The sequence below is a fragment of the Cervus elaphus genome, chromosome 13 (assembly GCF_910594005.1).
Source record: "Cervus elaphus chromosome 13, mCerEla1.1, whole genome shotgun sequence".
NCBI lineage: Eukaryota > Metazoa > Chordata > Mammalia > Artiodactyla > Cervidae > Cervus > Cervus elaphus.
Genome location: NC_057827.1, coordinates 70,640,336 through 70,667,162, shown reverse-complemented (window position 1 = coordinate 70,667,162; position 26,827 = coordinate 70,640,336). Strand labels below are relative to the sequence as shown.

Genomic DNA, 26,827 nt, shown 5'->3' with positions numbered 1-26,827 from the left:
CAAAATATGCTGTACTGATGGGACAAAGTAATAGAAATATTACCGAGCTATAGAGAAGGATGACCTACTGACACCTGCTGCAACATGACGGACCTCGCAAACCACCCTGAGCGAAGGAGGTCCCTCACAGAAGGCGCATATTGTGAGTTCCGTTTGTGCGGATGTCAGGACAGGCAGACCCGCAGAGACAGGAGGCATGCCTCCAGAGGCTGGGCCTGCGGACAGGCATGCAGTTTCTTCGGGGCTGATGAAAATGTCCTAAGATTAGATTATGGGGATGGTTTGGTTGCACAAGTTGGCAAATGCACTAACCCCCCCTGAATTGTATATTTTGACTGACTGAATTTTATGACATGTAATTATATCTCAAAGTATTTAGGAAAGAAAGAACAGGAGCTAACATACATATAAAGGGATTCCTGGAAGAACAAAAAATCAAAAGCATCGGAAGAGAGCAGGTGTTAAAAATTAAAATCCAACATGACTCACCTAGCATGAAAAGGTCTGAAACTTAAGTATTGAAAGGACACATTCCGTGCTCAGGGAGAGCGACCCAGAATGAGACGTATTTTTGTAACATTATTGTGTATTAAGGAAAAAATCCAGCAGACTGTCAGGCAAAATGCCTGAGGTCTATCAGGGGAAGAAAATCAGATTGTGACTTTCCAAAAGCAGTGGTGTATGGAGGAAGAAAATGCAGTAGTCTGTTTAGGTCAGTATAGGATGACAGCTGGGTTTTCACATTTGTCCAAGTAACTTGCACACACAGTCGCTATTGACAGACTGTCTTTGACATGAAAGCGTTTAGAGATATTGTCCCCAGGCCTCCTCATTAGAACCCACGAAGGGACATATCAGACGATGGAACAGCCAGGAGACACGGACGTTTCCTGGGAGGACGGAGCCTGGAGTAGGGACTGTGTTAAATATGCTCGGGGATACTTACCAAAGACGGAGAAACATTCCAAACTCATCCAGTCGTTTCCATCACACTTGTGCAGGTGTTGAGGGCACTTCCATAAGCTTTAGACGTAAACAACCCGGCAACCTCCTCTCCTCCGGCAGAGCCGCGGGAGGAAGGCTGACCCAGAACAGAAGCGCCTGTGAGCGGATCGGGGACACAGAGACAGCCGGGCGGCCCCCGGGACAGGACTCCCCTGCTCATGAGGGGAGTGGATCGTCCGCAGGTGACAGGTGCGGACCTGGGGCTGTCAGCACCCCTGTGCCCAGCCTGTGGTCCTTAAACCACCTCCCTCTGGAGCAGCCAGGCCTCTCGGCGGGGGGCGGGGCAGACTCCAGCTCTGAAAGTGCGGGAATCAGAGGCTCGAAAGGAGCAGCCCCATGTGGTCACCACCCTGCTTCGGCCCCTTGAGCGGGAGGGGCCCCTGTGCCCAATTCACTCCTTCCCCTGTGGCTTTTAGTTATTTCCAGGGTAACTGGGCTCAGTCAGCAGGGCCTGCGGTGGGGGCACCACGAGCCTCTGGGTGCGCATCCTTTGTCCTGGGTCCCCCCCGGCTCTCTGGTCCACAAGCTGCTCTTCCTGACAGCTCTGTGGTCTCAGCTGGCCAGCCACTGAGCCGTCCGTCTGTCTGTCCACCTCCAGGTCGCCCTCCCCCAGGCACAGGCTGGAATGTTGTGCCAGGGTCTCCCCAGTCTGAGGTCACAGGCCCCCCACCCCTAAGCGGGGACCGGGGGCTGTCAGTGGCTCCCATCTGTAGGACCCAAGCGTCTGCAAACCACCCACGCGGTAGTTTCCATGTGGAGGATCTGGGGCTCCAAGCCCTTAAAATATCTAAGGAAATCCTGGAAGACGCCCATCCAGGCGATGCAGCCGCGGGCTGTGTGGGCAGATGGCGCCACCCAGGGCTGCCGGGCTGTGTGGGCGGATCAGCTGCTTCTCAGGAGGCTGTGTGCACGCACACACAGAACAACTCGGCCCAGGGCCGCAGCAGGAGGCGACACGGGGCCCGTTTTGCACAGAGCCAGCTCAGGGCCCCTCGGGGTCCTCGGATGAGCCCCCAGACCCCGTGTAAGCCCCTTGCTTCCAGGGCCGGGGCTCGTCCTGCAGGGAGCTTCAGGCAGGGGCCGGGTGTGGGGCCTCCTCTGGTCAGGGGTGGCCCACAGCCCCCGGGGCCGGGGGTGGTGATGGAGGTGCTCTGAGCACTGGCCGCCTTCCTGGCTGGGGGCCAGGCTGGGAGAGGGGTGGGCAGGAGAAAGACTGCGTCCTGAGCTCCCGCCACGTGCAGGCGGCAGAGGTCACTTCAGCCCCCGACCCGAGAGCCTCCCGAGCAGAAGCCATAAGCAGCCACTCTGCAGAGGAGAGACGAGGGCCCAGGCAGGGCTGGGCTGTGATGGAGGTGGTGGCAGGCCAGGGCTCCAGGCCAGGCTGGCTGCACTTTGGGGGGGGCCGGTCCTTGGGTCCTCTGGGTCGGGAGCACCCCGCCCTGAACTGAGGGTCCGCGCCTTCTCTGCCTGGGCATCGTGGCTGAGGGCTGGGGGGTGGGCAGAAGGGACTCAGAACCTGCCCTGGGGGAGACTGGGCTGGGGTGATGCTGGCTGGCGGGCCTGGGGGCCATGCTCAACCCTACACTGAGCCTCTGTTGCCACAGGCAGACCTGAGACCACAGGTCAGAGGCGAGGCTGGACCATGGCGGGGCCCCTCGGCTCCTAGCTGGCCTTACCAGGGCTCCGTCCAGGTGAGTGCCCCTGTCCGCCACTCTGGGAAGCCTGCCATTCCCCGAAGGGGCACGGGACGCCTCCCTGGAGCTTGGGGGCAGGAGCTCTGCAGAGAGAAGCCCCAGCTTAGGACTTTACATAGTCCCTGCTCCCACAGGGGGTCCCGGGGCCTTTGTGGGGGTGCGGTGCACCCAGCTCTGGGGACCCCCCACACTCTGCTAGGGCTTCAGAAGTGGGGCCACTGAGAGGGCGGTGCTGGCCTCCAGCCAGGAGGTGGGGAGACCCGGCGCTGAGGCAGGACCATTGCAGCCCCGAGCAGATACACAGAAGGCGGGGACACTGAGCGCTCTGATGCTGGTCCCTGCCCTCCCTCCACCCCGGGCCGGTGCAAACCTGCCGCCGGCCCCTCCCCAGGCAGGGGCACACCGCCCTCGGCAGCCTGTCCTTGTCCGTTTGGGGCCTGGCGCGCCCTCTGGTGGCGAGATGGGGCATCACCTTCCTTGTCGTCTTTGGCAGGTGGTTCTGAACTGGGGGGCGGGGGTCCCCGAATCTGAGTGTGTCTATATGAGTGACACCAGCCCCGGGTGCACATGGCTCTGAGAATCAGCTGACCACGACAGTAATTGCTTTCTTTTTGGCCATGCCATGACGCTCGTGGGATCTTACTTAGTTCCCTGACCAAGGATTGAACCCATACACCCTGCAGTGGGACCTCAGAGCCCTGACCACTGGACCACCACGGAATTCCCGGTCATTTTTGACATTGTATCTTATGTGATTTTTGGAATTGCTGTAACAAAACTCCTTTTGTTACATACATATATCTGAAAGTGAAAGTTGCTCAGTTGGGTCCAACTCTTTGTGACCCCATAGACTATACAGTCCATGGAATTCTCCAGGCTGGAATACTGGGGTGGGTAGCCTTTCCCTTCTCCAGGGGATCTTCCCAACCCAGGGATCGAACCCAGGCCTGCATTGCAGGCAGATTGCTTATATCTACATATGGGGGAAAAAGTTACTTAGTGCTAACATGATAAAACCCTAAAAAGTGGGAGTAAATCTGATGCTGCACACTGTATCTTTTTAACAATAAGTAATAACCAGTCGTGGAAACAAGAATTAAGTGGGAAAAAGCCCCATCCATTGCATCAAGAGATGCATTTCCAACAAAAATTTACTTTCTTTGTCAGCTTTCTACCGAAATGTATAATGTAAATTATTTACACCCAAATTTGTGCTTTTGATTATGAGCTAATAACTGTAAAAATAGCCTAATTCAAACATAAAGATAATTAAGTCTTATGAAGTATAGAAAATGACATTTCAGTTTATGTACATATTGTAGTGGGTAGCCCCTGTGGGACTTGCTGGGGTCAGGTCCATCCCTTCCTATTTTTCACAAAGATGTGCACAAAATACATTACATTAGGATAAAATTCAAAGGGCAAAGAGGAATGAAAATACATGTAAATTAGAAAGAAATCATGCCTATTAAAGGTCTGTCTTTTTTTATTATTGATTATTGTGGGTTTCAAGTCACTATATTTAGATTTTGTGGAATATATTGAAAAGATTGAACCAGCACATTTTTGAAATGTCAGTGCGCTGATATGTGCAACATCATGGACGAATCTCAAAAACATGCTGAATAAAGGAAGCTTTACCCATGAGAGCTTCTTAAAGGAAAGCGCACTCTCATTCTTTCTGGTCTTCTATCAGAATTCCTGAGGGCTATCCATTGTCCTTAGGGAGCTGCTTTGGCTGCATTCATGTTTGCTGATAGGTAATGCCCTCATTATCAAATGTATCAAGAGTCTGTAATGGGACGTTTCATTTTCTCTTTGACTCAGAGGACTGTGTGCATCCCGCCTGACATCAGTGACCCTGGCTGACGTTGAGAGCTCTCTGGGCACGTAAACTAAGCGCTTCACTGCGTTCCATCTTCAGGACACAGAAATATGCAGCTGGTGGCCTGGCCGTCCTTCTGCAGGTGATGACGTGGACTTGCCTGGCCTGCAAGTGGCAGGACGGGTGGAGTGGACTCTGCTCTGTCAAACTGACAACAGGTCAGAACTTTAAAAGCATCACCTGCTATTAATTCTGTGTTTATTGCATATGTTCAGGGGGTACTATCTGTGTGGTTTCTGATCTCAGGAACCTACTGAAATTTTCCAGGAGTCCTCACACATGCTCTTTTGTTTGTTTGGCATTTGAAAGGAACGCACTTTCTTTCACTGTGGAATGTAAAGTCCTGTGTATCTGTTAATTTATGGTGGTTAGCTGTTCTATTAACACTCCTGTTTCCTTTACTCATTTTTTTGATCTGGCAATTGCTGCTGGAGGTGTGTTGGTCTCCCACGGTGACTGCCATTGAGGCAAATTCTCCCTGGTCTCTAGCAGCTTTTCTCCATATGTTTTGGAGCAAAAGGTTAATAACTGTGATGTGGTCTTGTGGATGTGTCAGTATGGCCCAGCTGGAGGCTCCGCTGTGGTCTCTGCCAAGCCTAGCATCTCATTTCTAAATTTAATTTCCTACAAGCTGTGTGGGATTCTTGCTCCTTAAGGATTTTAGAAAACAAAACAAGCATCCCAGCTTCTTTTCCCAGTATAAATAGATCTGAGGACAAGGAGGCAGTGAGGTCCTGAGTGGTGCCTGTGCTGGGTCTGGGGGGAGGTCCTCTCGCTCCCAGACCTGCTGTCCTCTGGGCCCTCCCGGGAGCTGCTTGGCTGGTGGAGAGAGGGCTCATGAAGAATTGGCTGGGACTCCTCTTGGGTCAGCTCCCAAGCTCATGTGAGCTGCGGCTTCTGATTTGATGACTTCGGTGCTCACTGCTGGCAAGCTCAGCGGGTGTGTCCCCACTACAGGGTGGCCGAGCGGTAGTCCTTGGGAGGGCCTGCTGTGGGCTGGGCTCGGGAGCCTCACGGACGGGGCCGTATTTGCCACTGGCGGCTCTGACATCACGCTGGAGAAAGAAATCAGCCGTGGCCATGGTGGGCAGCTTCATCTCCCCATCAATCAGGGGCCATGAGCACAGGCTCGAGATGCCAGGAACTCAGAACCTACGTGCTGAGCCCGATCGGGTCCGGGGCTGGAGGGAGGGCTGGCTGCCTGTGACGGTTCATTTTACTGTCACTTTCACTGGGCCAGAGGGGCCACAGCCACTGGGTCTAGCAGCACTTTGAGTGTGTCTCTGAGGGCATTTCTGGATGGGATTAACATCTGAATCACTGAACTGAGTAAAGCAGATTGAACTCCCCAGTGGGGGTGGGCCTCACCCGATCGGTTGAAGGGCTGCTTAGCGGAAATGGTCAAGTAAGAGGGAATTCCTCTAACCTGACTGTCTCCCAGCTAGGACATCAGTCTCTTGACTTTTGACTTAGGCTGAAACATACACCGTTGGCTTCCCTGAGTCTCCAGACTGCCCGCAGCAGAGCAGGGGGCTTGTCAGCTTTCATAACTGCACAAGCCAGTTCCTTATAATAAATCTCCCTCTCCCTCTCTCCATGTATATTACATATGTATAATATACAGATACAGGATGTCGTTGTTCAGCTGCTAAGTCACGTCCAACTCTTTGTGACCCCGTGGACTTCAGCACGCCAGACTCCTCTGTCCTCCACTATCTCCCAGGATTTGCTCAAATTCATGTCCACTGAGTCAGTGATTCCATCCAACCATCTCAGCCTGTCACACACTTCTCCTCCTGCCCTCAGTCTTTTCCAGCATCAGGGTCTTTTCCAAGGAGTCGGCTCTTTTATCATGTGCCCAAAGTATTGGAGCTTCAGCTTTAGCATCAGTCCTTCCAATGAATATTCAGGGCTGATTTCCTTTAGAGTTGACTGGTTTGATCTCCTTGCAGTCCAAGGGACTCTCAAGAGTTTTCTTCAGCAACACAATTCAAAAGCATCATTTCTTCAGGCTCAGCCTTCTTTGTGGTCCAACTCTCACATCTATACATGACTACTGGAAAAGCCATAGCTTTGACTAGATGGACTTTTGCTGGCAAAGTGATGTCTCTGCTTTTCAATATACTGTCTAGGTTTGTAATGGCTTATCTTCCAAGGAGCAAGCGCCTTTTAATGTCATGGCTGCAGGCACCATCTGCAGTGATTTTGGAGCCCAAGAAAAGAAAATCTGTCACTGCTTCCACTCTTTCCCCTTCTATTTGCCATGAGGTGATGGGGCTAGATGCCATGATCTTAGATTTTTGAACGTTGAGTTTCAAATCAGCTTTTTCTCTCTCCTCTTTCACCTTTATCAAGAGGCTCTTCAGTTCCTCTTTGCTTTCTGCCATTAGAGTGGTTGCTGTTCAGTTGCTCAGCTGTGTCTGACTCTTTGTGACCCCATGGACCGCAGCAGGCCAGCCCTCCCTGTCCTTCACCATCTCCTGCAGTTTGCTCACACTCATGTTCACTGAGTCGGTGATGCCATCCAACCATCTCATCCTCTGCTGCCTCCTTCTCCTTCTGCCTTCAATATTTCCTAGCACTAGGATCTTTTCCAATGAGTTGGCTCTTCACATCAGGTGGCCAGAGTATTGGAGCTTCAGCTTCAGCATTAGTCCTTCCAATGAACATTCAGCCTTGCTTTCCTTTAGGATTGACTAGTTTGATCTCCTTGCAACCCAGGAGACTCTCAAGAGTCTTCTCCAACATCACAGTTCGAAAGCATCAATTCTTCGGTGCTCAGCCTTCTTTATGGTCCAATTCTCGCATCCATACATGACTACTGGAAAAACCATTGCTTTGACTATATGGACATCTGTCAGCAAATTAATGTCTCTGCTTTCTAATAAGTTGACTAGGTTTGTCATAGCTTTTCTTCCAAGGAGCAAATGTCTTTTAATTTCATGGCTGCAGTCACCGTCTGCATATCTAGGTTGTTGATATTTCTCTCAGCAATCTTGATTCCAGCTTATGGTTCATCCAGCTTGGCATGTCACATGACATAGTCTGCATATAAGTTAAATAAGCAGGTTGACAATATGCAGCCTTGCCTCACTCCTTTCCAAATTTCAAACCAGTTGGTTTTTCCATGTCTGGTTCTAACTATTGCTTCTTGATCCTCAGATAGGTTTCTCAGGAGACAGGTAAGTCTGGTATTCTCATCTCTTTAAGAATTTTCCAGTTTGTTGTAATCCACACAGTCAAAGGCTTTAGTGTAGTCAATGAAGCATAAGTAGGTGTTTTTCTGAAACTCCCTTGCTTTTCTCTATGATCCAACGAATGTTGGCAATTTGGTTGGTGGTTCCTCTGCCTTTTCTAAACCCAGTTTGTATATCTAGAAGTTCTCGGTTCATGTACTGTGGAAGCCTAGCTTGAAGGATTTTGAGCATAACCTTACTAGCATGTGGAATGAGTGCAATTGTGCAGTAGTTTGTACATTCTTTGGCATTGCCCTTCTTTGGGATTGGAATGATAACTGAATTTTTCCAGTCCTATGGCCACTGCTGAGTTTTCCAAATATGCTGGCATATTGAGTGCAGCACTTTTGCAGCATCATCTTTTTTAGGATTTTAAGTAGCTCAACTGGAATTCCATCACCTCCACTAACTTTGTAGTAATGCTGTCCTTCAGGTGGAGTTTGTTACTCCCAGGCTCAGAGGAATGAGATCAGTCCTCAAGGTCACAGGGCAGTGGGCAGTAGGGTTGGAATCGACACCAGACCTGTTAGAAGTTTTACGTTTTATTTGTATTTTATTAGTGTCAACCTTTTTTTTTTCTGACCACCCTGCGTGGCAGGTGGAATCTCAGCTCCTCCACCAGTGATTGAACCTGGGCCCCCGGCAGCGGGTGCACAGTCATAGCCATTGGACCAGAGATGTCTTTAAAATTTTAAAATAAAAACATTGAAGTGTGTTTTCCACTCACATTACATTTTAATCACGTCTATTTCCTCCCTTGAATAGGACATGACATGTGACACCCATTTAGTCCTTTCTTTTCTCATCCTCATCTCTTTCCTTTGGCTGACTGTCTTCCAGAATTTTAGTTTCCAGCTGTTATTAATGCCTTTTATCTTAATTATCTACTATTTTGGGAATCTTTTCTTAACAATCACGTTAAACGTTATGACTGCATTGCTGATAATTATCAAGAATAATTCTGCGTTTTATGGTTTCTTTGTTCATCATCATTCCTATGTTTTAATTTTTCCCTGTTTCTTGAATTTTCTCTTTCATCTTGCCACTGTTGGTATGGTGCTTTTGTTCTTCCGTCGAGGCTCTGAGCAGTTTACTAGTCTTTCCATATCCGACAACATGATTTCCCCTTACACTTGAATCACAGTTGGCCTGGGCATTGAGGAAACAAATGTTTTCCTTCCATAGATGTTTCCTTTGGGGACGGTTCTTCATTGTCTCCTGGTCGCTTGGGTTGCAAAGGAGCCGTCTGCCCTTCCGATGTGCACTGCTCACCAGGCGATCTGTTTATTCACAGCGACAGCTTTTCTTTTCCATCCCTGGAGTTCAGAATTTTCATCTGCGTGTACTGGGTGTGTGTGTCCTTTAAAGAAAAAATTATTCCATAAGTCAAAGAGAATTATCATATGATATCGCTTATATGTGGAATCGCAGACTTAGAGGATGAATTTATGGTTACCGGGAGGAAGAGCGTGCAGGGGACGGATAGACTGGGAGGCTGGGACTATACGCACTGATGTATTTAAAATAGAAAACCAGCAAGAACCTACTGTAGAGAGCAGGGAGCCCTGCTCAGTACTCTGTAATAACCTAAACAGGAAACGGATCTGAAAAAGAGTGAATATATGCATACATATAACTGAATCACTTTGCTGTACACGTCAAATGGCAAACATAACATTGTTAAACAACTGTACTCCAATATAAAATAAAAACTTTTTAAATTAAAAAAAGTTATTCCTGCCTGGTGGTTAGCTGACCACTGCTACCAGACAGTCAATGGACCAAGTCTTGGTTAAGACCAGGAAAATTTTCTTTACCTAAAAAAGTTTACAAAATGTTTTATTTAAAAATTTATTTTGTTTTAAAAATAGAAATCGCATATACTGAGCATTTAAGGTGTAAGACATGATGGTTTGATAGACATACACACAGTGACATGATCATTGCGGTCAAGCTAGCTAACATCATCTCCTCACTTAGTTATGACGACGGCACGTGAAATCTCACGTAACCGGGGTTCAGTACAGTTAACTGGAGCCACCATGCTGTATGTGCTAGAGTCATCCTACAAGGACTATTTTCTTTAAAAATATTTCTCCCTATTTGTTCCTTTCGTCTTCCCCATTATACCTGCCTAGGGCATCTATTAAACAGTTTCTGGATCTTCTCTTACTTCTCTTATCCTTTCCTAGAAAGGTTTATTCAGCTGCAAGTGATAAGCCCCAAGTGTGTAAGTGTTTTAAACCATGTGGACGTATACTATAGTGCCTTGTGAACATTTACCACTTATTTATCAAGAAGCGGAAGGACGGAGGTCCTGGGGTGGGTTCAGTGGCTCTAGAATGTCTGCAAGTTCCTAGGCTTTTGCATTCTCCGTCTGTTCTGCCATCTTCAGCATGTAGATTTGTTGCCTCTCTGTGACAATTTGGCTGCCAGAGCTCCAGCCATCAGGTTCAGAAACACTGTGTTTAAAGGCAGGAAGGAGGGGATGCCAGGTTGGCATGACTTTCCATATGAGCCTTTCTTTTGTATGAGAGAAAGTTCCTGCCCAGAAACCCCTCAGCAGATTCCCAGCTATGCATGGTATGACAACACTTGCTCCAAGGGAGACTGGGAAAATGAAATGCTGACCTTTTTCAGACCACAGGGTTGGAGTTGGGCAAGGGGGGAAAGCTAGTGGCTGTAACAAACAGCGGATGCCCCGTCTTGTTTTGCCTCAGGTCCAGATAGAATTTCGTGACCACATTTCCTGGGCTCCTCCCTGAGTGTTCAGCCTGGTCTGAGCTGCTGGCCTTTCCGTGAACTTCACCCACGAACTTCAAGCCAGGAACTCTGATGCTCTTCCCTGGTGGCCCGTGTTGTCCTCTGGAATCTCACCATCTCTTTGAATTTTTCTCCTGTTTCCTGTGTTAACTGTCTCCTCGTGAGTTGATCTGTTTATAATTTCAGTGCTTCCCTTGCACTTTGTTCGAGCTCAGTCGCTCAGTCATGTCTGACCCTTTGCGACCCCGTGGACTGTAGCCCGCCAGGCTCCTCTGTCCATGGGATTCTCCAGGCAAGAATCCTGGAGTGGGCTGCCATCTCCTCTCCCCGGGGATCTTCCCCACCCAGGGACTGAACCCACGTCTCCTGCATCCCCTACATTGGCGTGGGTTCTTTACCACTGAGTCACCAGGGAAGCCTGCGCTGTGTTGCTTTCCCTGTTATCTGGGTTCTCAGTTCTATGTTTGCATTTGTAAATAAAAGACCAGGCTGAGTGCAATGTGTCGTGAGCAGCACAGCTGTTTTAAGGGGGTCTTCTCTGTCTCCCCAGAGCCGTGACCTTGGTGCACACCTGCCGTGTTGGCCGCGGGACCCCTGTTTGTACAGCCTGGGGGCCTGCGGACCTGGGGCATGACCTTGCTCGCCTGCCCGCGGCTCCCTTCAGCCAAGTCTCCAGGTCTCACTGGACTCAGCCAGTGAACATGATGGGAGGAGAGGGATCTCCGGTCCCACCTGGGACCTCAGGGGAGTCTCGCTGGAGGAAACGAGTCAGACCTAAACCCAAGCAGCTGAGACACAAGTGAGGGGGAGGGAAGCTGTTCCAGAAGGGGAACAGAAAGTTGGGGTGCTCTGAGGCGAGGGACGTGCTTGCCTGGAGGAGCTGCGGGGGTGGGCAGGGCTTGGTGGGGCGGGCCCTGGTCTCTCTCCAGAGAGCCAGAGATGGTCTCTAAGCAGGGTGGTGCTGGGACACACGGGCATTTAAGGAGAGCAGGAGGGGCAGGTGTGGGGTGGCATCCAGGGGAGAGAGGGCGGTGGATGCCAGGCTCAGGGAGGGGGGTGAGCGGGGCCCAGGGATGGTGCTGACCTTGGGGAGAGCTGTGAGAGGGGCTTGCGGGGTCTGTGCCCCCTCTCCCCGAAACCTCAGGAAGGACGTTTCCCTCCTCCTCCTCCTCCTCGCAGGTGGGGCAGATGGACTGAGGGGGCGGCTGGAGCCAGGACTGGTGGGGTGCTGGGGCTCCCCCTGCCCTCCCCTGAAATCCACCAGCCATCCGCCCTGGGGGTGCAGAGGGGGCGGGCAGAAGGACCAGGCCACAGGGACCCAGCCTTGGTGAGAGCCACTGAGGAGAGACTGGCACCCCAAGGATGGAAGTGGGCCCCTCAGCGCAGAGGTGACCGTGACCCCAGAGGTGTTTCTGGGGGGAGGAGGGAGGCCAGGCTGCCAGGCCCCCAAGGTGGGGCAGGGCTGCCTCCGTAAGCACGTAGGGGTCGCGGGCAGAGGTTCTGGGCTCCTCTCCCCATCTCTGTGGGCAGTCCCCGGGCCGCCAGACCAGGGTCGCGGGAGGAAGCCCGGGCGGCCGACGCAGGTCACGCGGTCAGCGCTGGGTCGCGGGAGTGGGAGGCTCCGGCCGCTGGTGGGGTCGGCGCTCGTGGGTGCCCGGCTGCCCCCCAACCCAGGGCCCCCATTCCCGTCGCTTCCCCGCTGGAGTCTTGCCGGCACTGGCCACGCGAGGGGGCCCGAGCTCCACCCACGGCCCTGGCTCAGGAGACAGGCGGGCGGTGGGCGCGGTCTGCAGGACCACCCGGCTTCCAATAGGAAAACGCGGCCCTCTCCCGTTGCCCCGAGATCAGATCGTTCAGCGGAGGAGGAAGGAGGCGGGCTCTGCCCCAGGGGCGTGGGGCTTCCTGGGGGAGGCGGCACCTTTGGCCGCAGCCCCGGTGGGGACGAGAGGGGCCCGTGCGGTCGGAGCTCGTACCGCCCGAGGAGAGGTGCCCATCTCATGGACTCAGCAGCCGCGGAGGTCGCGCCACGGCCCCCTCCCCCTCCACGAGGAGGTTCCCCTCCCCACGAGCCCCCGGAGGTGGGGGGCAGATCCGCCCTGCTTCCTGGGGCTGGAACTGAGGTTCTGGGTGAATAATGGACGCTGCACAAACAGGTATTAACGCGGCTCCTGGGGCGGGGGAGACGCATCCTTGTTAATATTTATTAAACCTGCGGCCCGTCATTCAAGAGCCTCATAAATATTAATTCCCAATTAAACATTTATATGAAGGAGATTGTTTCTCCTCCCCTTCAAAGAACCTGTTTGAAGCTGGGGCTGCTGGTAGCTGTAGGGGACGTGGGGTCTCCAGGGCGGGGCGCGGGGGGTGGGGCTGGCAGTGGGGCGATCCCCTCCTGCCTGGGCCCTGACCAGCGCCCCCCCCCGCCCCTCCGCCACCATGCCGAGTCCCGCAGAGGGGCCGCTGCTGACCGGTCAGGGCTCCTGTGTCGCGCCCAGCTGGTCTCAGAGTGAGTTACCAGTGAGGTCCACTGCACAGGGCAGTGAGGTCTGGGGGCGGAGTGGGTGGGTGAGGGTCTGGCAGAAGAGGGAAGGGCTGCCCCTCAGACAGGCTGGCGAGGCCCCGGAGGCCCCTGCAGACTCCAGGCCACAGTGGCGGGGTCTCCTGCACTGTGGGCCTCGGGTGATGACATGGAGGGCTGGTAACCGGTGGTCCTCAGCCCCTGCCCAGAGCTCCCGCTCTGAGCGTGTGTGACAGAGCACCGGGGCTCTGATTGGGTCGGGACCCTTGCCCGAGGCTGGGGCGGTTGGGGCCATCTCTGCGGCCCTCTGCTGCAGCTGGGGCCCCAGACTCCACTTACCAGGGTGGCGTCCTGCAGCGCCCTGCCTTTGATGAGTCTCGGGGCGAGGACCTCCTGTCTGCCCCTGCGAGGCAGGCTTTCTGCAGTAGTGATGCAGGTGACCGCCTCCCCGCGTCCTGGCCCACCCTGGGCAGCGCCAGCTTTCTGTGTTCCAGCCTGGGGGGCGGGAGCCGCGGCCCTGCGGTCTCCAAGTGTGTGGCTCAGTTGCCCGGCACACCCTGGTGCTCCCCTGGGGTGCCCGTGGGCAGTCGTCCGCCAAGCGGCCGTCCCCACGGTTCTCTCACACTTGCCCTCGCGGCCCCGCCTGCGGCCCATCTGGAGCCAGCTTTTTATAAAGACCAGCCTTCTCTCCCCAGGGATGAGCCGCGTTCCCAGCACCGTGTCTCCCTGGCCGGGCGTGGGTCACCGGTGCCCCCTGGAGCCCACGTGTCCCCAGGCCTGTTCAGGGCGACCTTGCTCCTTCGTCCACAGAGCCGGCCTGTTGGTAAGTCACCCTGGTGACCGCGGCCGTGGGGTCATCTACGTTCTGGGGGAGCGGGCGCTGTCTTCCTGCTCTTTTCCGGTCTGCGTCCCCATTCCTGGGCCTTCAGTCTCCGCGGGCAGATTCAGGAGGAGCTGGGGCTCGAATCTGCAGGACACTGGTCTGGACACTCACCTGGGGACAGTCGGCCAAGCCGAGCTGACCGCGGCTGTTTCTCGCTTCGGTCAGCATCAGCCCCTTCCTCGGAGCCCTAAGATGCGCACGCGCAGTCCGCTGGGCGCGGCTTAATTCCCGGCTTGGCTGCTGTTTGCGCCGTGAGCCGTGGCTCACCTCCCGCGTGTTACGGCAGTGTGGAGTCTTACCACGATTTCTGGAGGTTTATCTGGTGGCCTGTTAGTTCTACGGAGACGGTCACGTTATCCACGCGTCACGAGGGTCTTCTCCAACCCTCCCTTCTCTGACTTCATTTTTTCTGTCCCGCACGTTTCCCGGGTCTTTCAAAATTATGTTCAACAGAGTGGGGGCGGGCGACATTCTTGATTTACCTCTGATCTTGAGGACTCTTAGATTTGTCCTTTAAATCTGCTGTCTCCCGAGGGGTTTTTGAAGATCGAGTTTATCAAGTAAAAACATTCTCTTGCATTCGAAGCCTTCCAGGGGTTTTTAGAGATTAATAGGTGTTGAACTTTGTGCAGACCTTTGCTGTGTCTGCCGAGATCACTCATGTGGCTTTTTTCCTGCTTTGCTCCTTTCAGGAGACTCCGCTCATCTAAGGGCGAGCTGTCTGGACCCTGTGGACCGGGGTGTTGGTGTTATTTTGAAGCAGGTCTTGTGGACTGGCAGGGATCACGAGGAGTGCCGTTCCTTTATGAACCTCTCGGAAGGAAAAAGCGCCGCCTGTGAACCGCGAGCTGGCGCCCTCGGAGTGCAGCCCGAGCTCACACTCGCCCGGCGCTCTCCGGGCCTCTCTGACGCCGGTCTGCGTAGCACGTGCTCACGCAAGCGTAGAAAGAGGCGAGATGGAAACCGACCGGCTCAGGAGGCCCTGGGGTCCTCGGGCCAGGAAGGGCACCCGACCACTTTCCAGCCTGAGCCGCCAGGCCCCTGTTTTCCGCATGGAATGGTCCCCGGTCCCCGGGAGGGGGGGCAACGCCGCGCTCTGGAGAAGATTCACCCGCGCTGTGCCCGGCTTTCCTTCAGCTGCCGACAGCGGCTGGAGGTTTGACGCTTGTGCTTCTGGAAAGGTAGCAAACCTTTCCAGACGCTGTCCGGGACAGCAGTCAGACGGCGGCTGGGACTCGAGCTCCTTCCTCAAATATCCCTCCTGAGCTTTGTCCCCCAACGGCCAGGCCTCGCCACGCTGCCTCCCTGCTGGGATGGGACGCTCCCCCGGGGACCCCAGCTGCCCCATGTCCCGCCCCGCCCCCCTGCCCTGCCCGCACACCGAGGTGGTCCTGCGTGGACCCCTGCAGGTGGCACAGCCTCATGGCCAAGGGGTGTCCCCACCAGCACCTCGCCGTGAGCGGCCTCTGACCCCCCCGGCCACACCCACGTTCCCAGGCTCCGCAGGGTCCCTGCGTCACTCGCCCGACTCACAGAGCCGGGAAGGCTGTCTGCTCACGGTGACGGTTTTATAAAGGACGCAGACCGGGACCAGCCAAACAAGGAGACGCCTGGGTGAGCTCTGAGCTGCCAGACTGGCTCCTCATGGTTCGGGACGGCCCCCTCCCAGCCCAGCCCTGCATCCCGTTCGGAAGCCCACCAAAGCAATTATCACGTGTCCTGACGGCCGGATCTGGGCCACGCGGCTGAGTCAGGCTCCAGCCCCCTCCCTCCCCTTCACGCCTGATTTGTCTGGTGTCGAGCCCCCCCACCCAAAGCCACTCATCAGCATGAGCTCAGGTGCAGCCCTGGGTCTGGGGTCTGGGGAATATAGACCACCCCCACCCAGGGCTCCAAGAAGGAGCTCTTTGATTCGCTGTCCCCCCAGCCTGGCCCCAGGGAGGCATGTGACACCATGAAGCTCGTCGGGGGAGGAGGGGAGGGAAGGTGCAGAAGGCGCTGGACCCTGAAGACTTCTGTTCATCATCCCCCTCTCTGTTCAGAGGCAGGTGAGTGAACGGTGGTCTTGCCTGTTCTTTGATGGTGGACAGGCTTGTCCCAGCCTCTCACAGGGAGTGTGGAGAGTGGGATCTCCCCGGGTACTGGACACTGGGGGCGTGATCCTGGGGCAGCCGTGAGGATGAGGTGCTCCCGGGGAGGGGAGCGCCGCCCAGGGCCCCCAGCGACGGCTGCCCTGGTTAGTGCTTCCTGCCCCTCGGCCGGGCCACCCCACCGGCCTGCCTGCAGGTTCACACCTGTGGCCCCTGGCGATCCCCCGGCTCCATGCAGGGCGGAGAAGTCGGGTGGGAGGTGGGCGTGCAGGTCGGCGCGGCTGGTCTTTCAGGCTGTGCCCACGAGCCCAGGCACCCAGGGATGCTGCTCGGGGTGCGGTGAGAGGTCTGGGGGGCTTCAGCAGAGCTGGCGCCTCCCCTTGTCCTTTCCGGAGGGGCGTCTCTGTAGGGGCAATGGGACCTGTGTCTGCCGTGTGGAGCCGGCTCTCACGGGGAGGCAGTGGGTGATGCCTCAGCCTGGTGCCCCAGGTTTGGATGTTGCCCTGAGCCCCAGTGTGGTGGTGGTAGGAGGTAGGGCTTCTGAGAGGTGACTCGGGGCTGAGTTAGACGAGGTTGGGACTTGGCTGGTGGTCTAATGGCTAAGACTGCATGCTCCCAGTGCAAGGGCCAGGGTTTGATTCCAGGTCAGGGACCTAGAGCCTACGTGCCACAACTATGAATGAAAGAAAGAGATCGAGAGTGCCGAAACTAAGACCTGATGCAGCCGAATAAATAAAAAGTATTAAAAAGTGTTAGATGAGGTCGTAGGGTGCGACTGGTGCCCTTTTAGAGACAGAGACCTGCCCGCACCGTGACCTTGAACGTCCCGCCTCCGGACCGTGAGACCCATGTGTCTGGGTGAGCCCCTCTCCGTGGTGTCCCGCTGTGGAGTGGTGGGGGGTGGGGGGCGGGCGTGGTGGAGAGGTCGGGTGGGAGTGTGGGCGTGGTGGAAGGGTGGGGGGCGGAGAGACAGTGGGAGGTGGGTGTGGGGAATAGAGGGGCTGAGGGTGGCGCTCCATTGGCCTCTCCATGTCCTCACCTCACTGGAGAGTCCCTCTGCCCCCACCTCCTCCTCTCTCAGGGGCCGGTTACCCGTGGACCCCCTCTGGTGCTCTGTATCTGAGAGTGAGGGGGCATTTTGCGGTCAAGCTCAGGGGTTAGATTGGGGCCGCTAAGGTCGCTGTTCGGACCACATCCTAGATGAGGGTGGTCCAACATGGCACGTTGCTGGGGGACCAGGAGGCAGAGTCCCCTGGACCGCTGGACTGGCCAGTCCCCAGGCCCCGGGCCCAGCAGGGCTGCCGCTCATTGCCAGGGTGGCTGGGGGCAGGCTACACAGCCAGTCCTGGGTTACCCCTGCCTGGTGCTCTGGGGGCAGCCATCCAGGCCCCTCGCGCTGCCTCCTGGCTCCAGGGGTTTGCGGGGGTGGGGTGGGGGGGGGATGGGAGGAGGGAATGGGGAAGGTACGCATCCCGGTTCCTTGTTCACTGATTTAAATGAGATAACAAAGGCTTTTTATTGATCTGCATATAAAAGTTACGAAGCCCAGTTTATCATGAACAGGAGCAGATTAGTGGGCCGTCAAACCGCAAGTGGCTGGCGATCTTCTGGGACTTTTAGGCTGGGAGCTGCGGGTTGGGAATGAAGGTCAGCGGGAAAGACGGACGGACTCCAGAGATGCAAGCGCGAGAAGTCGTGCCTTCCCACAGCCAGCACCCCGCTCTTCCTGGGCGTCTCGTGTGCTCCTGTATAGATAATGTGAATTTGCCCGTAAATGAAAGACAGTAGCTCAGAGTACTGTTCAGTTCAAAGCACCGAGTGAACTGTCTGTCCAGGTCTCGGGGTGCGGGAGGGCGTGGGCAGGGCTGAGGGCTGGGGGTGGGGCATGGGCTCCAGCCAGGGCAGGAAACTCCCGTGTGGCCGCTGCTGTCCACCCCCCCAGCCCACGTGGACCTGGAGCCTGCTGTACCGGCCGCCTGTGCCCCCTGCAGGGCACCCCCCACCCCGCGCTGCTCCTGCCTGCCCTCCTGGCTGATCTCGGGGAGGGTCGGGCAGCTGCAGACTGTGCGTCGGGCTCGCTCGGGGTGTGAGCTGCCCCTCACTGCGTGGGTGTGCCCTGTCCTGCTCCCCCACCAGGGGCTGCTGGGCGGCCAAGTGCCACCTCTGGGCCCAGCTGGCACCATCCAGAGGCGCTGGGGGACAGGCTGCTGGACTGAACTCGCTTTCCTTCCCTGCCAAGTTCCTGTTTGAAGCTTAACCTCCAATGTGGCTGTGTTTGGAGAGAAGGTAACTGAAATCAAGTGAGGTCAGGAGAAGGCTGCTCTGGTCCACTCTCCGCAGGGCCGAGGCCCGCAGCTCGCTTGAGGCCCACGGTGGGGCTGCAGAAACCCAAGCTGGCCCAGGCCCTGTGCCGGGTCCTACCCAAGGCCGAGGGATCCTGTGAGATGGAGATGCGGGAAGGTCCCGCTCACCTGCAGGGCCAGCCCCTCACCTCCACGTGGGCCTGGGTGGACGCGGCCCGTGAGTAGGGTCACAATTGGCCCTACTCACCCGTCTCCACTGCCTGGCCTGCCGTGGGACCTGGGGCCAGGGGCCACCTAGGGCTTGGGGTCTCGGACAGCAGGTGGGCAGCTGGGTCTTCAGCCATCCTGCTGCCCACAGAGCCCGAGGGTCAACCCATGGCTGTGATTTTTCATGGCACGTGGATGTTCTGATACAAGTGTTTAATCAGTGCCGCTGGGAGGGAGAATGGATTGGCCTGAATTTGCCCAAAATCAGGCAGAGGACGTCAGTGCCCGGCGAGTGGCAGCAGGGGCAGGCCGGCCACGCCCCTGGGGTGACGGCCAAGGCGGGGCTCTGGTGAAGCGGGTGTCCGCGCCCAAGCAGGAGGCCACGGGCAGCAGTGAAAGGTGCCGGAGACCCTAGGGGCCCCTGGACCGTATGCTCAGCCCACTCTCCAGTTACATGTCTTTTTCCCTTCCAGATCGCTTTTTGTCGGAGTTGTTTTCATCTTCTGGATTCTGACAATTCACTAGTCACATGCACAGCAACACTTTTATCCAAGTCTCTTTGCTTTTCTCTCTGTTTGCGGGAAACTTTTGGCACTCAGAATTTCACGTTCAAGCTGGACAGCTTATCGATACGTTCCTTACTGTCTGTCTGTTCTGTGCCTTATTTGAGAAGTCTTGCGCTTCACCAGTATCATGAGCATAGTCTGTGTCCTGTAAGAGGCTTACAGAAAACCTGAATGAACTTTTGGGGCAACCCAATAGTTTGGTTTTTCATATTTCAACAAACTTAAGAGCCTACAAGGCGATTTTCATCCCCCTGCAGCTTGGTGCCTGTGGTGGAAGGCAGGCGCTGAACCGAACCCTCCTCCCGTGGAAAGGTGGTGTCCTGGTGCCGTTTGTGAAACAAGCCAACTTTCTGCCTGTGCTGCCGGTGTGGTGGCCCGGAGCCACATGTACCGTTTACATGTGAACAAACTGACGTGAAATAAAATTCAAAATTCGGTTTCTCAGACCCTGTTGGTGGTATTTCAAATGCTCAGTAGTCACCCGAGCTGATAATTATAAAAATGAATAAAGGTAGGAGAGGTGTAGAAACACGATTCCATAATTGCAAGAATGCACGTGGACAATAGCACTAATTAGAGGTCATCCTCCTGGAGGATGGAAGATTTACAAAAACTGGCCACATTTCAGAAATACCAACCTGTGGGTCCTGCAGGACGCATTCTCTGCTGAAAGAGTAGTCAACTTAGAAATCAGTAGCAAACGGTATTAGCAAATCCCAGAGTTTCAGAATGAAAAAAAAATACTTCTAAATAATCCAGCTTCAAAGAGGTATTCATAGGGAAATGAGAAAATAGGTCTGAACAGTCACTGCTTATCAAAACTTGTGGGTGAAGTGGGGAAGAGCCTGTCTGTATTATGCATTTTTGTGTAAATCCAGTATTTTGGGGTCTCAGTTTCCTGACCAAGGATAGAACCCACACCCCCTGCAGTGGAAGCGCAGAGTCTTAACCACTGGACTGCCAGGGAAGTCCCCGTATCTGAGACACTTTGGTCTGGGACTTCCAGCCTCTGGGACTATGAGAAAATAAATTTCTTAAAAATAATTTTTTAAGCCACCTAGTTTGTGATATTTCTTTACGGCAGCCCTAGCAAACTAAGACATATGCTTTTCTCTCTTTGCTTTTAATATATTTTTTTTATCGTGAAGTTCTGCAGTTACACTGTGGTATAATTAGGTATGTAATTGATTTTTAAATTCTGCCTGGAACTTATGAGTCACGGACCTGAGACTCTACCTTTTATTAGTTCTGGAAACTTCTCAGCCCCTGTCTGTGCAGAAGAGGGCTCGCAGAGGGGGGCTGAGACTGTTGTCCTTAAAAGTCCTGCTTGCAAGGGTGACCTGTGGCTGACCTCTGGGGACGTGGGTTTCCGGAGAGTTCCCGCCACCTCTGGAACTTGCTGTGACTAAAGTGTTTGTGCAAACAATATGGTTTATGCTGAACCTCTGATAGATAGAGGCTGCTGGCATGAGCAGCTCCCGATAAAAACCCCAGGCCCTGGGGTCTGTGTGCTGAACCACTGCAACTAAAAAGGCTGCTTTTATTCTGTGTTTCTTCTGGTCCAGTTCTCTCTCCGCTGACAACCAAACAGGAACCATACTTTGAGGCAGAAAGTCACTTTAACACTCTAAAATATTGGGTCTGATTTTTAAATGTTGAAACTCACTACTGATGATTCTGCACTAGGCAAATCTATGCAAACACACAGTCTCTGCGTGTCACACACACGCTACGCCCCTGCCCTAAATCCTTCGATCATCCACATCCTCCAACAATAGAGCACAGAATGGATTTAATTAAGTATGCAAATGTAAGCTAGAATTTTGAGGGTGGGGGAGAGAGGAAAGGATGTGGGTATTTAGGTTGCTTCTGACATTTTGCAACTACGGAGGAGGCTGCAGTGAACAACCTTTGCCGTGGTATCTTCAGGGTGCATCCTCGGCCGTCTGGGTTTCAAGGCAAGAAGGTGTGTGGTTTCTAAGACGCTGCCCGGTTCCCAGGTGTTTGTTCGTCTGCATCCTCCCGGCAAGTGTCAGGGCGCCGCCTTCCCCACAGCCTCACCGCCAGGATGAGTTGCCACTCCTTCTGGTTTCATCAGTATGAAACTGTATCTGAGTGTAGGGTTTTTTGTGGGTTTTTTTTGGTGTGGGTGTGGTCGGATAATACCTGCAATTGTAACCTTTGAAAAAAAGGAAACTTTGGGCGTTTTTGTTTCCGGGTGTTTGGCGGCGCTGGGTCTTGGGTGCTGCAGGGGCCCTTCCCTGGTTGCACGGCGGGCCTCTAACTGCAGCGGCTCCTCTGTCTGGGAGCCCGGGCTCTGCGCGCCGGTTCAGCGGTCGTGGCACATGGGCTTCGTTGCCCCTCAGCATGTGGGATCTTCCCGGACCAGGGATGGAACCTGTGTCCCCTGCACTGGCAGGCGGATTCCTTACCACTGGGCTGCCAGGGAAGCCCCTTGCCCACTTTTCTGTGGGCAGCTCTGCGGCGCTGAGTATGCTGGCACTGTTGTGCACCCAGCCCCGCCGTCGCCTCCAGGACTCTCCGTCTCCCCGAATAGAAGCCCTGTCCCCGTCCAACACTGACCTCTCACCCCTCCTCCCCGGCCCCTGACTGACGCTCCAGGGCCCTCCTGTGAGTGCAATCACCCAGATCTCTCCTCTGGTGACTGGCTTAGTTCGCTGAGTATGGTACCCTCAGGGTTCGGGCGAGCTGAAGCCTGTGTTAGGATTTTATTCATTTTTGAGGCTGAATACCTTACTGTGCCTTTAATTTGCATTCTTCAGTTATGTGTGAGGTTGAACACTATTTCATATGTTTAAGGGCCACTTCTACATTTTCTGCGGGCATTTTCTGTTCATGTTTTTTCTCCATTTGTTTCTAGTGGGTTTTTGTTCTTCCTTCTGCCGTCAGTATTTAAGAACTTTTAATGTTGTCGTTTAGTCACTAAGTCGTGTCTGACTGTTTTGCGACCCTATGGACTGTAGCCCACCAATCTCCTCCATCCATTGGATTCTCCAGGCAGGAACACTGCGTGAGTTGCCATTTCCTCCTCCAGTGGATCTTCCCAACCCAGGGATCAAACCCATGTCTCCTGCATTGGCAGGTGGAGTCTCTAACACTGAACCACCAGGGAAGCCAGAATTTTACCCTTTTATCTGGACTTCCTCGGTGGCTCAGCTGGTAAAGAATCCGCCTGCAATGCGGGAGACCTGGGTTCTGATCCCTGGGTTGGGAAAAACCCCTGGAGAAGGGAAAGGCTACCCACTCCAGTATTCTGGCCTAGAGAAATCTATGGACTGTATAGTCTATGGGATGGTATTATAAATACTTTTTCTTACTTTGTCAGTTAGTTATCTTTTGACTCTGCTTGCGGTGTCTTTTTCTGTGCAGAATTTTAGCTTTTGTTTAGTCAGGTTTGTAATCCTTTTCTCTTACTGCCTCTGGCTATTGAGCCACAGTTAGAGATTCCTTCCCTGTGTCAGAGTTAAAGGCGTTCACTCCTGGTTGCTTCGGCACTGGGCTGGTTGGAGTCTACTGTTGGGTGTGGTGTGAGGCGTGGCTCTAACTCATCTTTTTCCAAATGGCTTCTGAGTTGTCCCAGCACTGTCTGTAAAAAGTGCGTCTTTTAAAAGAAGCCACTGGACTTCCAGCATGGCTGTGCTGTTTACATTCCCATCAGCAGTCCAGTTTTGCTGTAGCATCGGCAGCATTTGGTGTTATGACTTTATTTTTAGCCATTTTGATATGTGTGGTTTTAGTTTTTATTTTCCTCTTTATTCATTATATTGAACATCTTTTCCTGTGCTCATTTGCCATCTGTGTATCTTCTTTGGTGAGATGTCCACTTACGCCTTTTTCTGTTTTCCTTTTTTCTCAAATTTATTCATTTGGTCTCGGTTACTGTGTGCAGGTTTTCTCTAGTTGCGGCGAGCAGGGCCTACTCTCTAACCTGTGATGTGGCTTCTCTTGTTGCAGAGCACAGGCTCGAGGCGCGTGGGCTCAGTAGCTGTGGCCTGGGGGCCTCGGTGACCCAAGGCATGTGGAATCTGCAACATGTGGAATTTCCCTGGACCAGGGGTGGAACCCATGTCCCCTGTATTGGCAGTCAGAGTCTTATCCACTTGGGACCTCCCTGGACATTTCTTTGCAACTTCTTGTGAGTCTATAATTATTTCAAAATAAAATATTAAAAAAACACATATGTGCATACAGATAACATATACACAGAGTCCATCTTTGCTCCTATGAGTTGAGATGCTGTCTTTACCACATACTAAATTTTCGTATATGCATATGCTTACTTCTGGACTTTCTATTCCATTCCCCAAGTCTGTTCATCTACTGTTGCTCCAGTTCCCAGTTACAGCAGCTTTACAGCAGGTGTTAAGATCTGGTAGAGAGTGCTGCCTTATAGCTTTCTTTATCCCTCTCAAATGTTTTCCTGGCTCTATTTGTATATGTTTTTTTTTTTTTTTCCTATACAAACTTCAACTTGTCTAGCTCTGTAAACAGCCTTGTTGGCATTTTATTGAGATACCATTAAATTTATATTATAACTTCACTGAGAGGGCTTAAATCTTTATGTTGACTCATTTTATTCAAGAACAGGGGATGTCTGGGACTTCCGTGGTGGGGCAGTGGTTATGACTCTGGTACTTATATTGGAGGGAGTGTGGATTAGATCCCTGGTTGGGGAACTAAGATCATGCATGCTGTATGATACGGCCAAAAATTAAAAAAAAAACCCCAAACCAAAAATTCTTTCCATTAGCTTAAGTCCTTCAGTTTTAAAGAAAACATTTTAACATTTTCTTTATAAAGGTTTTGCACGTTTTGTTGATTTTTTCCCCAAGAATAAATCGTTAATCTTTGTTGCTACTGTAATTAGTGTTTTCTGTACCATTATGTCCTCTAACTAGGCTTCCCTGGTGGCTCAGAGGATAAAGAATTTGCCTGCAACATGGGAGACGGGGGTTCCATCTGGTTAGTATTTTAGCTATCAGTTCAGTTCAGTTGCTCATTCGCATCTGACTCTTTGTGACCCCATGGACTACAGCACACCAGGCTTCCCTGTCCATCACCAATTCCTGGATCCTGCTCAAACTCCTGTGCATCGATTTGGTGATGCCATCCAACCATCTCATCCTCTGTCATCTCCTTCTCCTCCTGCCTTCAATCTTTCCCAGCATCAGGGCCTTTTAAAATGAGTCAGTTTTAGCATCAGGTGGTCAAAGTATTGTAGCGTCAGCTTCAGCATCAGTCCTTCCAATGAATATTCAGGACTGATTTCCTCTAGGATTGACTGGTTTGATCTCCTTGCAGTCTAAGGGACTCTCAAGAGTCTTCTCCAACACCACTGTTCAAAAGCATCAATTCTTCAGCACTCAGCTTTCTTCACAGTCCGACTCTCACATCCATACATGACCACTGGAAAAACCATAGCTTTGACTAAACGTACCTTTGTTGGCAAAGTAATGTCTCTGCCTTTTAGTATGCTGTCTAGGTTGGTCATAGCGTCTTTTAAATTCATGGTTGCAGTCACCATCTGCAGTGATTTTGGAGCCCAAGAAAAGAAAATCTGTCACTGTTTTCATTGTTTCCTCATCTATTTGCCATGAAGTGATGGGACCAGATGCCATGATCTTAGTTTTTTGAATGTTGAGTTTTAAGCCAGCCTTTTCACTTTCCTCTTTCACTTCATCAGGAGGCTCTTTAGTTCCTCTTTGCTTTCTGCCATAAGGGTGGTGTCATCTGCATGTCTGAGGTTGTTGGTATTTTTCCTGGCAATCTTGATTCCAGTTTGTGATTCATCCAGCCCAGCATTTTGCAAGATGTACTCTGCATAGAAGTTAAATAAGCAGGGTGCCGATATACAGTCTTGACGTACTCCTTTCACAGTTTGGAACCAGTCTGTTGTTCCATGTTTGGTTCTAACTGTTGCTTCTTGACCTGCATATAGATTTCTCAGGAGGCAGGTAAGGTGATCTTGTATTCCACTCTCTTTAGAATTTTCTGCAGTTTGTTGTGATCCACACCATTAAAGGCCATGAAGGCTATTGGTTTCCATATGTTAATTCTACATTCTGCTACCTTGCTGAAATATTTTATTATTTGAGTTAGTTTTATCATTGGTTCTTTATGAGTGTTCTAGAAATATGAGCCTATCATTCATAAATATAGTTTAAATTCTTTTCTCTCAGATGCTAAAGAATCTGCCTGCAGTGCGGGAGACCTGGGTTCAATCCCTGGATCAGGAAGATTCCGCTGGAGAAGGGAATGCTACTGGTCCCAGTATTCTTGCCTGGAGAATCCCATGGACAGAGGAGCCTGGCGAGTTGCAGTCCATGGGGTTGCAAAGGGTCAGACATGACTGAGTGACACTTTCACTTTCACATGCTTCTATTTAATTTCTCTTGTCTAATTGCATTGGCTAATACCTCTAGAACAACATTGAATAGTAGCAGAGATACTGGACACACTTGCTTCATTCCTAATCTTAGAGGAAAATCTTTTTAATGTTGACCCGACTCTGCATCCCTGGAATGAATCTCACTCAGTTATGGTGCATTTTCTTTCTTTATGTGGCATCGAATCCTGTTTGCTGCTGCTTTACCTAGTGCTTCTGCATCACTGTTTGTGAGTGATACTGGCTTATCATTTTCTTTTTTATACTGTATTTATAAGATTTAAATGTATCACTCCTGCTGCTGCTAAGTCACATCAGTCATGTCTGACTCTCTGCGACCCCATAGACGGCAGCCCACCAGGCTCCCCCGTCCCTGGGATTCTCCAGGCAGGAACACTGGAGTGGGCTGTCATTTCCTTCTCCAATGCATGAAAGTGAAAAGTGAAAGTGAAGTCGCTCAGTCGTGTCTGACTCTCAGTGACCCCATGGACTGCAGCCTACCAGGCTCCTCCATCCATGGGATTCTCCAGGCAAGAGTACTGGAGTGGGGTGCCATTGCCTTCTCCGAATGAATCACTAAAGGGATTTATATGTCTGCCTTCTTTTTCAATGATCTGAAAAATTTATGAAACATTGGAATTATTTGGTCTTTGGAAATTTGGTAGAAATTTCCTGTGAAACTGTCTGGGCCTGATGGCTTTCTTTATGGGGAAGTTCCTTGACAGCTTTCGTAGTTTCTTCTCTGGAAATTACTCTGTTATGTTTTTTATCTCTGGTTAGGTCAGTTTTGGTAACGGGCAATTCTTTAGGGGAATGCACTCATGCTGTTGTGCTAAGTCATGTCTGACTCTTTGCGACCCCGTGGACTGCAGCCCCCCAGGCTCCTCTGTCCATGGAATTTTCCAGGCAAGATTACTGGAGTGGGTTTCCATTTCCTACTCCAGGGCATCTTCCTGACCTGGGGACCAAACATTTCTTTAGGAATTTATCCTTTTTATCAAGTGTATTAGTTTCCAAGGACTTCTGTAACAAAGTACCACAAACTGGGTGGCTTAGAATAACAGAATCTTATTGTCTGGGTTCTGGAGGGTAGAAGTGTGAAGCAGAGATGGCATCAGGGCCAGGCTCCTGCTGAGACCTGCAGGGGACTTCCTTGCCTCTTCCTGATTTCTGCTGGTTGCTGACTATCCTTGGCTTGTGGGTACCTCACTCCGGTCTCTGCCTCCATCCTCACGTGGTGTCTTCCCTCTCTGTGGGATGGTATCCAAATC

At 52.5% G+C, this 26,827-nt stretch overlaps 1 long non-coding RNA gene across 1 annotated transcript in view; it reads left to right on the top strand.

Annotated features, from left to right (window-relative positions):
• The window catches only part of LOC122706789, a 29,760-nt gene extending 10,164 nt beyond the window's left edge, over positions 1-19,596 (top strand). Inside the window, exons 3-10 of the long non-coding RNA XR_006344464.1 lie at positions 4,527-4,742; positions 13,797-13,924; positions 14,677-15,598; positions 15,912-16,032; positions 16,719-16,932; positions 17,611-17,721; positions 18,211-18,360; positions 19,058-19,596. This is a non-coding gene — a long non-coding RNA (uncharacterized LOC122706789). The remainder of the gene's footprint in view (positions 1-4,526; positions 4,743-13,796; positions 13,925-14,676; positions 15,599-15,911; positions 16,033-16,718; positions 16,933-17,610; positions 17,722-18,210; positions 18,361-19,057) is intronic.
• Positions 19,597-26,827: the final 7,231 nt, after the last annotated feature.